Genomic DNA, 16219 nt, shown 5'->3' with positions numbered 1-16219 from the left:
CCCATTGCTGGACACTGGTGCTGGTCTCTCGGTCCTTCTTTTCAGCCCTGGCCTTCCTTCCAGCCATCACACCTCTGTGAGGGGAGTCACTGATGAGAAGGTAATCCGCTATTTTTCCCAACCGTTGGGCTGTAACTACTTGTTGAATCTTTCTTGCACATCTTTGTTTTCCTGAGAAACCACTTTGAGGATGCCAACATGTATTGCAGCAGCCACTGATGATCTCCTACCAATCTGTCCATAACTCTGTAATGTTTGTATTGTTCCTATGGAAATCCAATGGAAAAAAATGGATGTATCTTTGATACTATGTGTTTTCAACAACCATTGAGAATACTCAAAAATAAATAAATAAATAAATAAAAGATAATGGTACCGGATGATGGAATGCAAATATCTAACTCCAAATCTGTGCACAGGACTCACTTCTGTTACTCGGAAGGGTGAGACACAAACACAAAAACATAGATGGTCATCAACATGCCCAACATGTTATATGGGAGCATCTCTACGCTTCAAAAAAGGGCAAGAAAGCACGCACACGTGTAATTACTAACTTCGGCCATTCCTGACATTAAATAACACCAAAGGAATAATCCGGCGGTAAAATGCATTAATTTTCTGCCATTAAAACAAGATCTTCATTAGAATGTAATGCTGCCTTACCAGGTGACATGAGGATATGCAAAGCAACAAACTCTGTGCTAAAATGGATGTCAACAAGCAGAGTGGGAAGAAGAAAGGCTGGAACTGAGGCGCCTTTAGATCTGTCAGTGTAGCCAAGCATGGCGCAAACATGGCTGATTATTAATGACAGTATGGGGTGTGGAGCTGGAGGCGTGGCCCAGCAGACCAGCGTGTGCCTAGAATGTGAGGCCTTGGATAAGTCCCCAGCATGGTGAAAAAGAAAAGGTAATAAGAGAATAGCAGAGAAGAACAGAATTAGTCAAACTGAGGAAATTCAAAGTGCATGAAAATCCAGAGGAAAAAATAAACTAAGGGAAATACAGTTACTTTTCTCCAAGCTATGAACAGAGCACAGCAGCACTGTGCCCTCAGACAGGCAAGGAGGTGGTGCTCCCTGCTCTGCCTTGCGCTGCCCCAACCACACGTGTACCTGTGGCAGACAGCAGAAGCCCTGATGCCTTGACAGGCTCCCGCCACCTCCTGCCAGCGCAGACACCGGGCCAACCCTGGTGTGATGATGCAAGAGAAGACAAGCCGGGAATCACCGACCTTATTTTCCTTGGTGACTCACATGGCAAGCTGGGTCTCAATGGAGGAGGTGGAGAATGCAAGTGTGTGTTACGATGCATTTTTCATTAATATTTATTGTGCAACTAATGCTAACACCGAAGATTTCTGGCTCATGACAGGTCTGACAAAACAACTTCCAGAAACCTTCAGGACTGGGTCCAAGGGTGCCAGTGGGGTCCGCCACTCACACTGAGGCTCTCCCTCGGATCCCTACCCTTCTTCCCCTTGGCTCCCAGCACACCATCCCTCCCCTTCCTCCCGAAGGCTTCTCCTGGAGCCTCCAGAGAGATGTGATGACATCACCGCTGTCTCCCAGCAGAGCTCAGCTCCACAATGGCAGCACAACTCTGCAATGCTTTATCACTCAAAAGTGAGGCTTTCAACACTGGGACTTCAGTCGTAATGCAAGAGCAATGCATCCATTTTCATCCCAACCAAACACGTAACTCATCTCCTTTATTCTGGATTAAGTTAAATGGAATATATAAAGCACATGCATTAACCCAACAGATTAAATTATGTTCAAAAAAAAAAAAAAAGGAATATATGGAACTTTTCTATCGGCAGGTCTCACACCCCTGAATTCAAACAATCTTGTATTGAAAACTGTCCAAAAAAAAACAAAAAAGCTGAGGTGCAGCTTACCAGTCGAGTGTTTTCCTCAGCATTCATGGGCCCTGGACTGGATCCCAGGTATCATAAAAACAAACACACAAAAACAAATTGTGTCTGTATTAATGCATGCATTATTTTTGTCATCATGCTCTGAAGGATCATGCAAATAACTATTTGCATAGCATATGTATGGTACTGGATACAGGAATCTAGAGATATGCATGGGTTGCCAGCAAATACCACATCATTTCTTAAAAAGACAGGAATGTCCTTAGATTTTGATATCCTTGGGGTCCCAGAACCAATCCCCCAGGTACTGTACTGCAGACTGGAAAACAGTACAGACATCCCTACCTGTAGGACATAACAACGGATTACAACAACTCATCCCATATTTTTCTACTGTAGATTTGTACTTTAGCATAATATTGGCTGGCTGTGCATCTCAGTAGCTGCACAGGAAGCAATCTTTGTGTTTGCCTACAAGGTATGAATGGCAAGGTATGTGCATCTGTGCAAAAGCATCAAACCGGGAGGTTGGGGATACAGCTCAGTGGCTCAGCACCTGCCTGGCAAGTGCGAGGTCCTGAGTTCAATTCCCAGTACCGAAAAAGACAAAAAAAAAAAAAAAAAAAAGCAGCACCAAACTGGGATTTTTACCCCCTTAATGATCCATCTAACAGGTTTTACGTATATTTACCTGAGCATCACAAGGGGTAAAATATACCCACACCACTCTTCTGTTCTGTAAACATGTATTTTACCATAAATGGAATGTGGGCATGATTCATAATAGCTGCCCCTGGGAAAGCAAAAACCCAATTGTGCATTCACCCACTTGACAGATGAACAGCAAGGTGTGTATAGGAGATCCAAAGCAGCAATAGGTGAGTTTTACCCATGAAATGCTCATTGCTAGATTTCTGTGAATTTAGCATTTGTTTTTTAAAAAGTTTTCTTTTGATTTTTTGGTAGAAGTAGCCTAATTCAGTATAACACATGAAAAACCAGATCTGTAAGTTTTGGAAGAGGCTGAAAGTGAATCACCAGATCATTCATGCATGGATGATGAGATGATAATGACTCTGACATTGGCCATGTGAGCCAAAGTTCCTGTGACAGTGACATGGAGCAAGAATGAATCAATGCAGACATGGGGAATGCAGATCTCCTTGATTGAGATGATGAAGAAAACCACAATGTGAGTACATATTTGACTAGCGGAAATGGTACAAAATGATCATGTAATCAAATGGAATGATCCGTTAGAATTAGGTCTGAAAATACAAGTGAGGTTCTTAGCAGGGGCGATGCCTATTAGATGAAATGCTAGCACTGCCATTTAGTGTTGGAAATTGTCACAAACGAAACACTACAAGGGGGCTGGGGATTTAGCTCAGCAGCAAAGCGCCTGCCTGGCAAGCGCAAGGTCGTGAGTTCGGTTCCCAGTACGGGAGAAAAACCAAAAAAAAAAAAAAAACAACAACAAAACGAAACACTACAAGATGTTGTAAAATACACAAATGCTGAAATACAAATAAAATGTTCTGTATGCACCAACAGCCAAACTCAAAAATGTATTTATTCTGACACTTCACTAGCTGAACGGAAAGCATTCATAGGTCTGTTGTGCTTATCAGGGCTTTCCATTGGTAATCATAGGAATGTAAAAGTCTTATGGAAAAGTGATGGGTGTGGACTTGAGGTTTGTAGAATAACAATGACACTGAGGAGATTTGGTTTCCTTCAAAACTGCCTGAGGTTTGGTGAAAAAAATCACCTGCCAAGAAAGAAAAACAACTGATAAGCTGGCTGTTATTCCTTCAGGGTTTGAGAGATTTGTGGGTAATTGTCAAGCAATTTATGCACTACCTGAATACATGACTATCAATGAACATCTTACAGAATTTCATAGTCTCTATCTTCAGGCAGTATATTCCCCCCAAATCTTCAAAATATGGCATACAAATGCATACACTTGTAGATGCAAAGACATTATGCTTTCAATTTAGAAATTTACTCAGTCACCAGGTCCTTATTTGTCCAGCAATAAACCAAATTATGTTGTAAATAGACTTGTTGCTCCTATCTCCCAAACTAATTGGAATGTGACACTTGACAACTGGTTTACTACTTTCCAACTGATGTTACATTCGCTAACACGGCATTTGTTGACAAATGTAGGAACTGTACATGAGAACAAAGCAGAAATTCCAAATGAAACATTGCCGTTTCAAAACAGAAAGTTGTATATGGCAAAGAAAAACAAACTACTGATGCTAACATTGCACCATGATGGAAATGATAGGGAAACCTTGACAAAACAGAAGCCTGAGGTGCAAACTTTCTACAACAAAACCAAAGGTGAAGGAGATACTGTTGATGAGTTAATCAGCAATTACAACATCACTTGAAATGCAAAACATTGGCCAATGGTTGTGTTTTGCTCAGTCCACCAGATTTAAGAATGTAAGATTGATCAAACAATCAAACACAGTAACAAGTAATTTAAAAAAAAAAATTGGGAATGATGCAGAGCTTCACCGTACAAGATGGTAGTAGTTGAACAATGGCTCTTATACTGCATATTGCTGTTTTCAGATCAGTCTATCACAGAGAAATTTTCTTAGAAGACAGGGACTGAAACTTGTAAGAGATCATTTACAGCAGAGGAAAAACAATGTTTCTGCCCAAGGGAGTACACAAAAAAAGTGGAACACGTTCACAAGCTGAGAGGTGAACAGGCAAGCACAGCAACACAGACCTATGACAACAGGAAAACCAAAAATGTATCACCTGTGCCCTACAAGAAAAGACAGAAAAACAAACCATATGTGTTATCAATGTAAGTGATACTTGGGTATGGAACATGCAGTTGTCATGTGTGAAGACTACGTTGGGTGAGACAGTTAAAGCGAAGCTGATTTCTGTGATAGACTTTTGTTGGTATTCACCATGTAGTTCACATAGGTCTTTATTTCTGATGTTATCTTTTAGGTTTTGTAAGCAAGCAAACAGCTGATGTGAAAATGCTGAAATCTATTCTAAGCACTCATTACACATTCGATATTTTATTTTATGGATATCTTATTTTTCTGCTAAGTGCACCCTGTAAAATATAGTAGGAAGCTCCTGACAGAACAGGAAGACGAGAGAGGTGACAAGAATGGCCTGCCATACAAGAAAGAAAATCTAAGTACACATGCTGTTAGCATGAGACATGTGCCTGGAACATGCAGTTGTCATGTGTGCAGACTGCCTTGGGTATGACAGTTGAAGCAAAGATTATTTTTATTTTAGAGTTCTATTGTTATTTTCTTTGTACGGCATATAGGAATTTATTTCTGATGTTATCTTTAGGTCTTGAAAGCAAGTACATAGCTGATGTGAAAATGTTTATGGTTATTCTAAATGCACAATACATACAAAGAATTTAATACTTTATTTTATTGATATTTTATGTTCTTGTTATACACATTGGATAATACGGTAAGAATCTCCTGTCCAAACAGCAAGACCTGCAAGATGTCAAGTATGTCCCACAAGAAGGCCAGGAAAGCAAGACACACGTGCAGACAGCCTTAGGTGTGACCAATGAAGTACAGATTATGTTTGTTGTAGAATCCTATTGGTATTTTCATTGCAGTTCATATAGGAATTTATTTCTGTTGTTATTTTTTAGATTTTGTGCATCAAAAAAGTCAATGCTGAAAATTCTGATGCTTTATAAACATTCAATAAATATTAAAAATTCAATATTTTCTGTGATTTTTTTCCTGTTAAGTGCTCATTGTTTAATAAAACTCATAAAATTAAAATTAGTAAGTCATTCACAGAAATATTCTAAAGAATAAACGTGGGTATGATATACTCACAATAATGCGCCTCTGTGACAAAATTGGTGTTATGCCCCATGGGCTATGAAATTTAAAAATCAAGAAACACCACACCACCCAGCAATTCCCTCCTCTGGGTGTATCCCTGCAGGGAAGGAAATCACCTCATAAGGACATCTGCACTCCCATGTTCACTGAAATATCGCCCACAATTCTGGGAAGAACCTAGGCACCAGCCAACTCATACATGTATGAAGAAATTGTGAAGTGATAGGAAGTATGATCAAAATGTACAGTGAACGCCTACATTTTAAAAGTTCATTACATAAAAGACATACTGCCACTAATCCTCCCCTTCAGAATCCTCCCCCTCACTTCAAAAACATGTATATAGTTCTTGCCACCTTCGAAAGAGTTCTGGAAGGCCTCTTTTATGTGTTTATGAAGCCTGATCAAAAGTTCAGTGAATGTTGCTGCCAACCGCCATCCAGTGGAGAAGCCAGCTCGTAAAGACATTATAGTGCATCCTCATACACCTTACTCACCAGACCTGGTACCATTCCACCTCTGGCTCTTCCCAGAAGTCAAAATGCCCATGAAAGTTTAAGTTCTGACTCGATTCAGGACATCAGGCGCCACAAGAGCGCATAAGACATAAAAGAATACTTCAGGATTGCTTCAGAAAGTGCCAAGAAGCCGAAGGTAGTGACACACACCTATAATCCCAGCACTCGGGAGGCCGAGGCAAGAGGATTGCCGCAAGTTCAAGGCCAGCCTGGGCTACATCGTAAGATCAAGGCCAGCATGAACTGCATAGCAAGGTCTTGTCTTAGAAAACAAAACAACAAAACCAAAAGAAAGTGGCAACAACAACGGACAGGAGTGTTCAAAGTGGGAGGGGAACTGCAATGTGTTTTTTACCGCAATAATTTTTAAAAATCTAAACATTCGCCCTATGTATCAATCACAGCTCATACGTACATGTGTTCGTGCATATATATACATACATAAGTATCTCATGACATCATGAATATACCTTAAATATATACCAAAAAACTGTTTCTTGAAAACAATACATGCTAGGGAAGTTGTATTTAGAATTTACAATGATGACATAGTTATAAAAAATATCAGGAGCAAAAGTAAGGTTTTCATGTTAAAAAGATTGGTTTTTTTTTTTTTTCCCCTATTTCACTTTATTTCTTACCTTTTTCTTACAAAAATTTATAGCATTTCCTTCCCCTCCAAAAAACTCCATTCTCATTCGCTGACAGTAAAAACAACTGGTTCTATAATGTTCTACAATTTTGGGGTAAGTAAATTTTACAATTTTCACCAAGGAAATTCTATCGAAGTCTCTGACACTCGGAACAAATATCACCTTAGGGTTTTCCTAATCACTTCAACAAAAACATAATCTCTCTCCTCATGAAGTGTCAAAGAACTTCTGCGGCTCCCAGCAGCTCGCCTAGTCACACACTACCACTTACCTACGTCTCTGTCCCCCTCTGCCATACTGTAACGTCGCTGATGACAGAACTACCGTGTCTCAGATATCCATGTACAGTACTCACGACACCCAGCACTGCACACATTCAATGATATTTGTGAGAATGATTTCTAGAATTACTAACGATTACAGTACTGCTCGAGTCTATCTGCTCTTTCATCATTTTGGGAAATGAAGAACTAAGTTCCCAGGCAACAAATTTAATCCCTTACACTTGTTCTAGTCTAGGCTCTCCTCATTAGTCAAATAAAGCACGCCAAATAACATTATCTGGCAATTAATACACAGTGATTATTCTAAAAATAAGTAAAATAAAAATGATTATTTTTATTTCACACTTGGTTACTTAACTATGACATTTACCATCTAAATCACCCTGTACTATATTTTAATGAGCAAGGTCGCAGACACAGACCTTGGAATTCGGAGTCAGAGAGACTGAGGTTTTTACTCAAAGAAGCCTGATCACAAATGCACCTAAAGATTTCTAGGGTGAACAGAAAAAGAAGCACCATAAAACATGGATTAATTATCCTTTCACTCCATAGTGAACAGTCCTAAAATTTTTAATACTGGCAATAAACATTTACTTTCTTAAGACTATATAATTTTTTGACAACATGCTTATAATCTATGTACATTTATTCCCTCAATAAATGTATAATAAAAACCAATTACAAGCCTATGTCATTTGTTTACAGAGATAGTAAGATTTGCTGAAATCCATTATCATGTGGTTATGTTCGACAACTAAACATTGTTTTTTATTTTTCCAAACTCTCCTCTGTATTCAGCAGAGTGATAACAAATACTTAATAAATATTCCTTGACGGCTGAATATTTCTTCCTTTATATTGTTACATGTTCAGAATGAAAGCTCTCAGTAAGCAGATTTAATAGTGATTATATAAAGAAGCCTAGCAAAGAGGAATTAGAAAAAATGCCATGTAATGAGAATTTTTGCACCACTACCTCCATGTGTAAAAACTCCACAGTCACCCAGTGGAGAGCCACCGGCCACTCACTAGCTGCCTGTCCCCTCTGCAGAAACACAGGAAAGAGACAGGCCTCGCTCTGCTGCCCATCAGCACAGGAGCTGGACTCGTAAAACATCGACAGCATCACTCTCCGAGGACAGAAGCATCAGCATTCTTGCAGTTGTGGACAGTTTTCAAACAGACTAGGATCATTACGCTTTTAGTAACGAACTCACGACACTGCGCTTGCCAGGCAGGCGCTGTGCCGCTGAGCTAAATCCCCAGCCCCTAGTGATACAGTTTTCATAAGTGGTAAGATAAAGTAAGATGGGGAGATTAATTGCTTCTTTGGATTCAGACACTTAAAATATACTAGGTAATTTGAACATTTGGAGGAAATACTTGTAGGAATTCTATTTAAGGGTTTGAATCACATACAAAGTAATTCATCCCCTCCCGAATTACACAATTCATAAAGTGAAATGTACATGTATGGATATTTTAGCTACAGAAACACAATAACCTGACAAATAATGTGCAGATCAGCAAATTAACTGTCCTTTCTCAGAGAAATAGCAGGTAATACAAAATAATATGGACATGACTTTTTTCCTTTTTTGGCAGTACTGTTATTAAACCCAGGGCCTTCCTAAGGAGCTACATCCCTAGTCATTTTTTTAAATTATGAGATAGGGTCTTGCTAAGTCCCTCAGTCTTCATGCTGGGGTCCAACTCGTGGTGTTCCTGCCTCAGCCTCTCAGAGTGCTGTGACTACAGGTGTGCACATCTGGCTTGGGGATAACTTGTTAATGGGGCAAATAACGGCTAGGTACCAGACTCCTATTTTTCTTCAGCTACTATTAATTAAGTCGGCCTTCTTTAAGTCCATACTGTCTGGAGGGCAGTGGGCCGCAAGCTAGGAGGAAACACTGTCCAGGAAGAAGCAGCCAGGCTACGTACTAAAAATGCAGCCGATTCTCCAAGCGTTGACCACATACCTATTACGACACACCAAAAATCACCCTGTCACATGAGCTCCAGTCACAGCATCAGCACCAGCGGCCTACGAAACTGAGGAAGGCAAAAAGACTTGGTGCAAGACTCAGTTGTCACTCTTGCCCTGAGGACCTGGAGGACGGGGCGCCAGAAGGCAAAGAGCAGCGACCAGACAGGTGGGTCACCTGCCCCAGAATGCAGCTCACAGGGAGAGACAGGAAGAGAATCTTAATGCTGAGCCTTACAAGTATCAAGTATCGAGACAAAAGGGTTCCGGGCTGGCATAGGCAATAACAGTAAATTCTTCAAAAGGATTAGGCTGTACACACAAAAATCAAAAACTATAATTATTTTTTAAAATCCTCGTTCAGTAGTTCTCTAAACGGAAGGACAATGCTGCACGCCCACTGTGGCCTCACACTCACCCAGCCTGTTTATTAAAGTTCCTGGTGGGAGTTCTCCACGTCTACAAAACGGGAATTCCAGTCATCCTCACTAAGGACAGGCCTGGCTTAAGTCTTGAGCACCCGGTCGATGCAATGCTATCACATACAGTATCACAGAACAACAGTATGTTACACCTAACACCATACAGGCCTGCATGTTGGGCCAACCCAGGGCCAGGGAGAAAGCTCGGCAGGTACAGTGCCTGCCTGGCAAGTGCAAGGTCCTGAGTTCAATTCCTGGTACCAAAGGAAAAAAAAAATGATTTTTTTGTGCTAAGTCAAATACCACGCACAGATAGACTAATGCACCAGGTGAAGCAATGCCAGAAGTTCAAAAGGGAATTTTATGGGAGAAAACGTGAACCTAAGAAATCACAATTTTCTTTGGGAAAACTGGGGCACAGATCTAACAGTAAGACCACTATGTTACAAATATAAAAACCAAGACCTTGCCCACACATTAGCATTTCAGGGACCACCAAAAAAACCTCAAACTCAAAACTTCAGTATTTTAGTGAGATTAAAAGTTAGTCAAAATCTAGTACAATGCTATGAAAGACCAATAATCCAACATTTACGACCAACAGATCACAATCTCCTGGACACAGGTCTTCTGGTTGAACAAAAACTTGGGAGGGGCACTCAGATCCCTGACAGACACTGCCGCAATGCTCTGCCCAGCCCCTGGGTCTGAGGTGTCGCCCCGGGGCCCACCTCCCTCCTGCAGTCACAGAGGCACACAGGACCTGGGGACAGAACAGGGCAGCCTGAGGCTCAGGATGGGGACTTCAGGTCACAGGTGACGGTCCATGCCCCGGACACCCGATGCTCCAGGACTGAAAGGCACTTGCTGTACCCCCATCGCCTCCGTCCAGAGAAAGGGAAACGGACGCAAGAACAAGCCCAAACTGTTCCACGGTGAACCCTTCCCTACTTAGTGTGGGTATCGACTACTTCTACATTTCTTTGCTTCTGCCTTAATAGCACGCATTGATGGTGGGTGAATGTATGGATTTCCCAAGTTGTACTCAGCAACTCTTGAGCGTGGCATTCGTGGGAAGATGAGGCTGTTCGGACGGGGTAGGGGGTTTGGGGAAGCCTGTCTAGAGGTTTCCGGGAGAGCGTGGAGGGGCAGGGGTGAGCACCACCCATTCACCAAGCATTCGCTGAGCACCTCCTGGACACAGCTCCTTGCCAGGGCATTCCCGGCAGCGTTCAGCAAAGCAGCACACGTCCACAAGAGCCAGCAGCCACTCCACGCCACTGCCGGCATCTTCTCCCCAGTCTGCAGTAATGAATCCCACGTACAGTGACCCCACAGCTCGACAAACACCAATGAAACAGGACTCAAGTCAAGAAGGGAGGCCGAAGGGAGCCAGCCCCTCCCCTCCAGCCTTAGCCTGGAATGCTGGAGAGTGCCCGACCTGAAGTCCCAGGCAGGGTCTCAGGGAACTCCGGAGGAGCAGCCCAGGCCCTGCTCGGGAGGCGGCAAGCCGGGCCAGACAGAAGGTGCATTTAGAACTGCAGGGAGAAGATGGGACATGGCGGGCCCCACATTCACTGAGCTCAGAAGCCAGGGTCCCACAGCGCCCAGGCTACGATACCACCACCCCACAGCCTCCCGGGCCTTCCGCCCTCGGAACAGCAAGCACCCTCAGCCGGGGGCTCAGCACCCACTCAGCACCGGTCATGCCCCCAGCTCCTCCCACTCTGCCCAGTGTCACCTTAGCAGAGACCTTCCCACATAGGCCGCAGGGGCCAAGCCGCCCAGCCCTGGCACCCTAGGCTGCTTCCTACTTTGCTCAGCCTCCCCTACCCCGTGGTACTTAGACCACACTGTGGCAGGGTAGAGCTGACAGTGGCACCACGGCAGGACAGACGCGTATCCATCATGATCTATAACAATGACAGTCCCCGGCAGCCTCACTATCAAGTGTGGCCTCCTCATCTACACCTTGAGCCAGCACCAAAGCTCTCGCCACCCAGCATCATACAGAGCACGCAGCACACTCCGGCTTCTCTCTAAAAATGAACAAATGATGGCCGGGCGTGGTGGAGCACACTTACAATTCCAGCACTCAGGAGGCTGAGGCAGGAGGATCTATGTGAGTTCGATGCCAGCCTGGGCTACAAAGCAGGACCCTGTCTCAAAAACAAGCAATTAACAACACAACAACAACAAAAAATGAACATATGATGGTGAGAACAAAGGGACTGGAGGAGCAGAGGGACAGATTGGAAGAAACTCTGGACAGGCCAGGACTCCCCACCCTTGTAGGTCTTTGACAACCCTGAGAAGCGGCTGCTCAGGGATTCTAATGAGGAAAACAGAGATGGAGCACAAAGACAAGTTCACGTTTTTCAAAATGCTAGAGTGACAGAGAAATCATTCTCGGAGGAGTGTGCAGGGTGACGCTGTGAGGCTGAGCCTGCCTCGCGTCAAGAGCATTTAAAGACCACCACTGGCTGCCTCTGCAGAGGAGTCAGGCTGCAGACAGACAGAGAGGAGTGAATACTCACAAGATCAGCACAAGTAGGCCGAGCTCACCGGGACGCGGGGCCTGCGGAGAGTGGAGAGCGGGCGGCCAGCAGGACTTGGGGGGGGGGCCAAGAGCTGAGCAACTGAGACACAGGTGGGGCACGTGCTTTGGGGAAAGACAACGAGCTCAGTTTCGGACACGCTGAGGTTGACACGGCTGCAGTGGACATGTCTCAGTGGACACGTCTCACTACCTCTAAACAGACAACTCTAGCTCAGCGGCAAGGTTTGGACTGAGTTTTTTTTAAAGGTGAGATTTCGAGATATACTGCTCAGGCCAGGCGCAATGGCCCAAGTCTGTATTCAAATTACTAAGGAGGACCCAGCTACTTGAGCCCAAGAGTTCAAAATCAGTGTGGGCAATGTAACAAGACTCTGTCTCCTGGGAAAAAAATTAAAAGACGTCATGCTGATATTAAACTATAAAAGTGTAAGCATCACAAGCATGCTATTTCAAATCTGTATTGGTCTACAAATATGTGATGCTCCATACGAAAAACTGTCTTATACCTCAGCATAAAATCAGTGCTCTGAACGTCAAAACTTGACAAACCTGATGGTAGCAATAAAAATTAAACACACTTAAGAAATCTGCAATATAATGTTAAAGAATCAACCTAACTATGATGAGTAATGCTACAAGTATTTCTATATTCGCGCTTCTTACAAGATCCGGGTATGGATTCAAAGACAGTATGATTACTGCAGTCAACAAATGACAGAAAAAAGCAAAGTGCCGAAAACTCCTGCCAAGGTAACATAGTATTGTACGTGTTTACCTCCCAACTCCATCCCCGTTTTGTTTCCCATTAACTTTCCTAAGCACAAAGTGAGATAGAGCAGAAGCAAAAAAAAACCCACAAAGCACAGAGGTCTTGGTTATTTGAAAGCAATACCCCAATATGTTTACTATTCCCTCACCTCTGGATGTCTGAACTTTCTGTTGCCACCTAACTACAACCACTCCAACCACAGGTGTCTCAGCAGACATGGTGCCTCTTGCAGGGAAGTCCTGCCAGAGGTGGAGCCTGGGCCCCAGGTGTCCCCCACCTCCAAGGCACCCACAGCATGGGACCTCCTCTAACTGAGGCCCTGCCATAGCCTCTTCTGGTGGACTGTAAGCTCCACCATGATTGTGACCTTGCACACCATGCAAATAAGACACCTCGTGTACATGATAGTGAATGTGTGAACCAATAAGTGGAAAAATTCTCCACATCCCATAAGAATTATCAGAGTTCACTGCAAACACCTCTTCTTATTGACTGCAGTGCACCAGACCCAGGACTACGCCTGTTCCTAATTACAACGTGACTACCTACTCTGTAAGGTTACCTTCTAAATGTTGTGTTTCATATCCCCTTTCTCATCAATAATATGTTATTCCAAGAGAGGAACACAGCACTTTACTATTAAGAACGAAATATTCATATGGAGCCTATCTAATTCAACCCCTGCCCACGCTAGACCTACAAGAAATTTCAAACATTTTGATACTGCGCTTGCAGAAAGAATGGTTACCAATGAAAGAGTCGTCAAGACATTTAAGCAGAAAAGAGTTCAATGAGTTTATAAAACTTTGGTGAAATCCCTTAGAACCTTTTTGCAAGTCCAAGTAAAAAACTGAAAATAAAAATGCTTTGTGATAATTTCTGAGAATTTATTCTAAAATTTTCTTAAAACTCTCTTGCTTTTTAAAAAGAGAACTAAAAAACTGATAACAGCTAAGCCTTAGAATAATTCCCCAAGAAGTCCTTCACTAGAGGCAAATGTAATAACACTAAAGGTAAAAGATACCCTTTAAGAACTAGAGCCTTCATCACAAGATTTAACTCACAGCCAAGACAAAAAAAAAGTTTTTTAGAAATGTCTATCCTAAGCCAAGTGTGGTGGTGCATACCTGTAATCCCAGCACTCGGGAGGCTGAGGCAGGAGGATCATGGCAAGTTTGAGACCAGCCTGGGCTACAGAGTGAGCTCAAGGCCAGCCTGAACTGCATAGCGAGACTGTCTCAAAAAGACAAAAAAAAGGAAATGTCTATCCTAAACTTCTTAGGTTTGTCCAAACACTACTGGAAAATAAATACAACTATAGACACATAATAAACATAGAATACATAGCTAATAAATCACTGAAATTTCATTCACTGACAATACTAAGTGCTGACAAAGTTGGAGGGCAACTGGGGCTCTCACATGCAGAACAGATGGGCTACTGAAGAAAATAACTTGGGAGTTCCATAAAATTACCTACAGTGATAAACCTATAATTATCACAGGACCAAATAATATCACTCCTAGGTATTAACTCAAGAAAACTGAAAACTTTTGTCTCTCCCACAGACTTTGATGCAGAAGTTTATAACATCTTTGTGCATAATTGGCTGAAACCTAGAGCAACTTCAATGTCCATCAACTGATATGAGTAGATATGCAGTGGTACCCGCATACAGAGGGTTGCTCAACAACAGCAAAAGAAAAAACAGTGGTATGTGAGGACAGGCTGGTACCAGCCCAGTGATAAGTTTGGGGGAATTTTTTTTGTGTAAGCTGGTTTGAGAACCCAAACATAGGCTAGGTGACAGCATACACAGCACAATAAACAGCAAATGAACAAATAAATCCAGGATGAGGGAGGGACAGCTAGGCTGTGAAAACATTTATCAGCCCACCATTGAACATAGTGTTACATCTAACAGCTGAATGACTATTAACAAGCATCGTGCTGAGTGAAAGAAGGCATGAAACGCAACAAGCTGTATGATTTCATTTACACGATACACCAGAAAAGACAAGCAAAACTCTAAGGACCTTAATTAGATGAACAGTTACCAGAGGTGCAGGGGGATAAGGGGCATGAGAGGACTTCTGGAATGAGGGAAATGTCCTACAGGACATCCTGACCGGCGGTGAAGATTACCCAACTGTATACAGCTGGAGAACTTTCAGTGCATGTAAATTACACCTGCACAAACCTGACTTCAAAAAATCAAGGAAAAGCCATTTCTTTCTTACTTATTTTGCAGATATTAAATTATCAAATATACAAAGGGGAAACTGGAACTTTGTGGGAACACTGAGAAGGCACATTTCGATACAACGAATAGAAATATTTAAAACATCAACAGATGAAATGACTCTGTAATCACAGGAGATCTTGCAAATGATCCTGCCAAAGAAGCTGTAGTGACGGCTCTACTAGAGTGTGACTTCAGACTTGTATTAACAGAAGTCAGTACCGCTATGGTATCTTTCCACCGCGCATCTATGGGTGGGATATAATCTCTATAATCTCAAATATATTTTCATTTCTATCGAAAATATCACTTAAATCATTTCAACATCAATTAAGTGCTGTCACTGATACAAAGTCCAGTACAGCCTGGTTATTAGCAGTGCTGGCCGTGGGTTTATACAATCCAAGCTCAAATGTTGGCCCAGGAATACTTCAGTGTCTCTGTTTACTTCTCCATCTGTAAAATGGGATTAACATTTTCCTGGGGTTTCAATAAGAACGCATGAAAAGAGTATTTCTGTGTGCTCTCAATAATAAATATTGCTTAGATATAATTACAAGCAAAGCACATAAAAATTATCTAATCTAATCCTAAGAATTTTAACTTTCTGCAAGTACTGTACTAGAAATTTATTCCTTACTTTTCTTGGAGAGGGGGTCTCACTGGGACGCCCAGGCTGGTCTGTGACACCAAGGCTCAAATCATCAACCCTCTTCAGCCTCGCAGGTGCTGGGACCACAAAGTCCTGCCAGGAAATTTATTCATTATTGATATGGCCAGTGGTTCATCTTTTGTGGACTCAGTTCCTTCTGAGCGGATGATGACTACAGGGCCTCTTTACCCATAAAAAAAATGCAAACAGATGCTACGTTTTGCATACGATTTCTGGAGACCCAGGACCTCCCGAAACATATGCATAAAGTTAAGAATGCCTGGTGAAAACTCTTAAAAAGCTGCAAAGTTGAACGGTGGAATTTAAAGAATCTTCCAAGTAGCGAATCCACTGGCACTGAAATATCACATTCAT

General features: G+C 42.5%; 1 protein-coding gene across 6 annotated transcripts in view; it reads right to left on the bottom strand.

The window, feature by feature from the left end:
* Wdfy3 (WD repeat and FYVE domain containing 3) overlaps nt 1-15932 on the bottom strand; it is a 280520-nt gene extending 264588 nt beyond the window's left edge. For all 6 annotated transcript variants that reach the window (XM_013502725.1, XM_013502727.1, XM_005401374.2 and 3 more), the window contains exon 1: nt 15833-15932. The gene's annotated coding sequence lies outside the window, so the exon portion shown is untranslated. The remainder of the gene's footprint in view (nt 1-15832) is intronic.
* Nucleotides 15933-16219: the final 287 nt, after the last annotated feature.

This window comes from Chinchilla lanigera, unplaced genomic scaffold (assembly GCF_000276665.1).
Source record: "Chinchilla lanigera isolate Chin_1 unplaced genomic scaffold, ChiLan1.0 scaffold00073, whole genome shotgun sequence".
Taxonomy (NCBI): domain Eukaryota; kingdom Metazoa; phylum Chordata; class Mammalia; order Rodentia; family Chinchillidae; genus Chinchilla; species Chinchilla lanigera.
The sequence above is the reverse complement of the archived record's forward strand: the minus strand, read 5'-3'. Positions and strand labels throughout refer to the sequence as shown.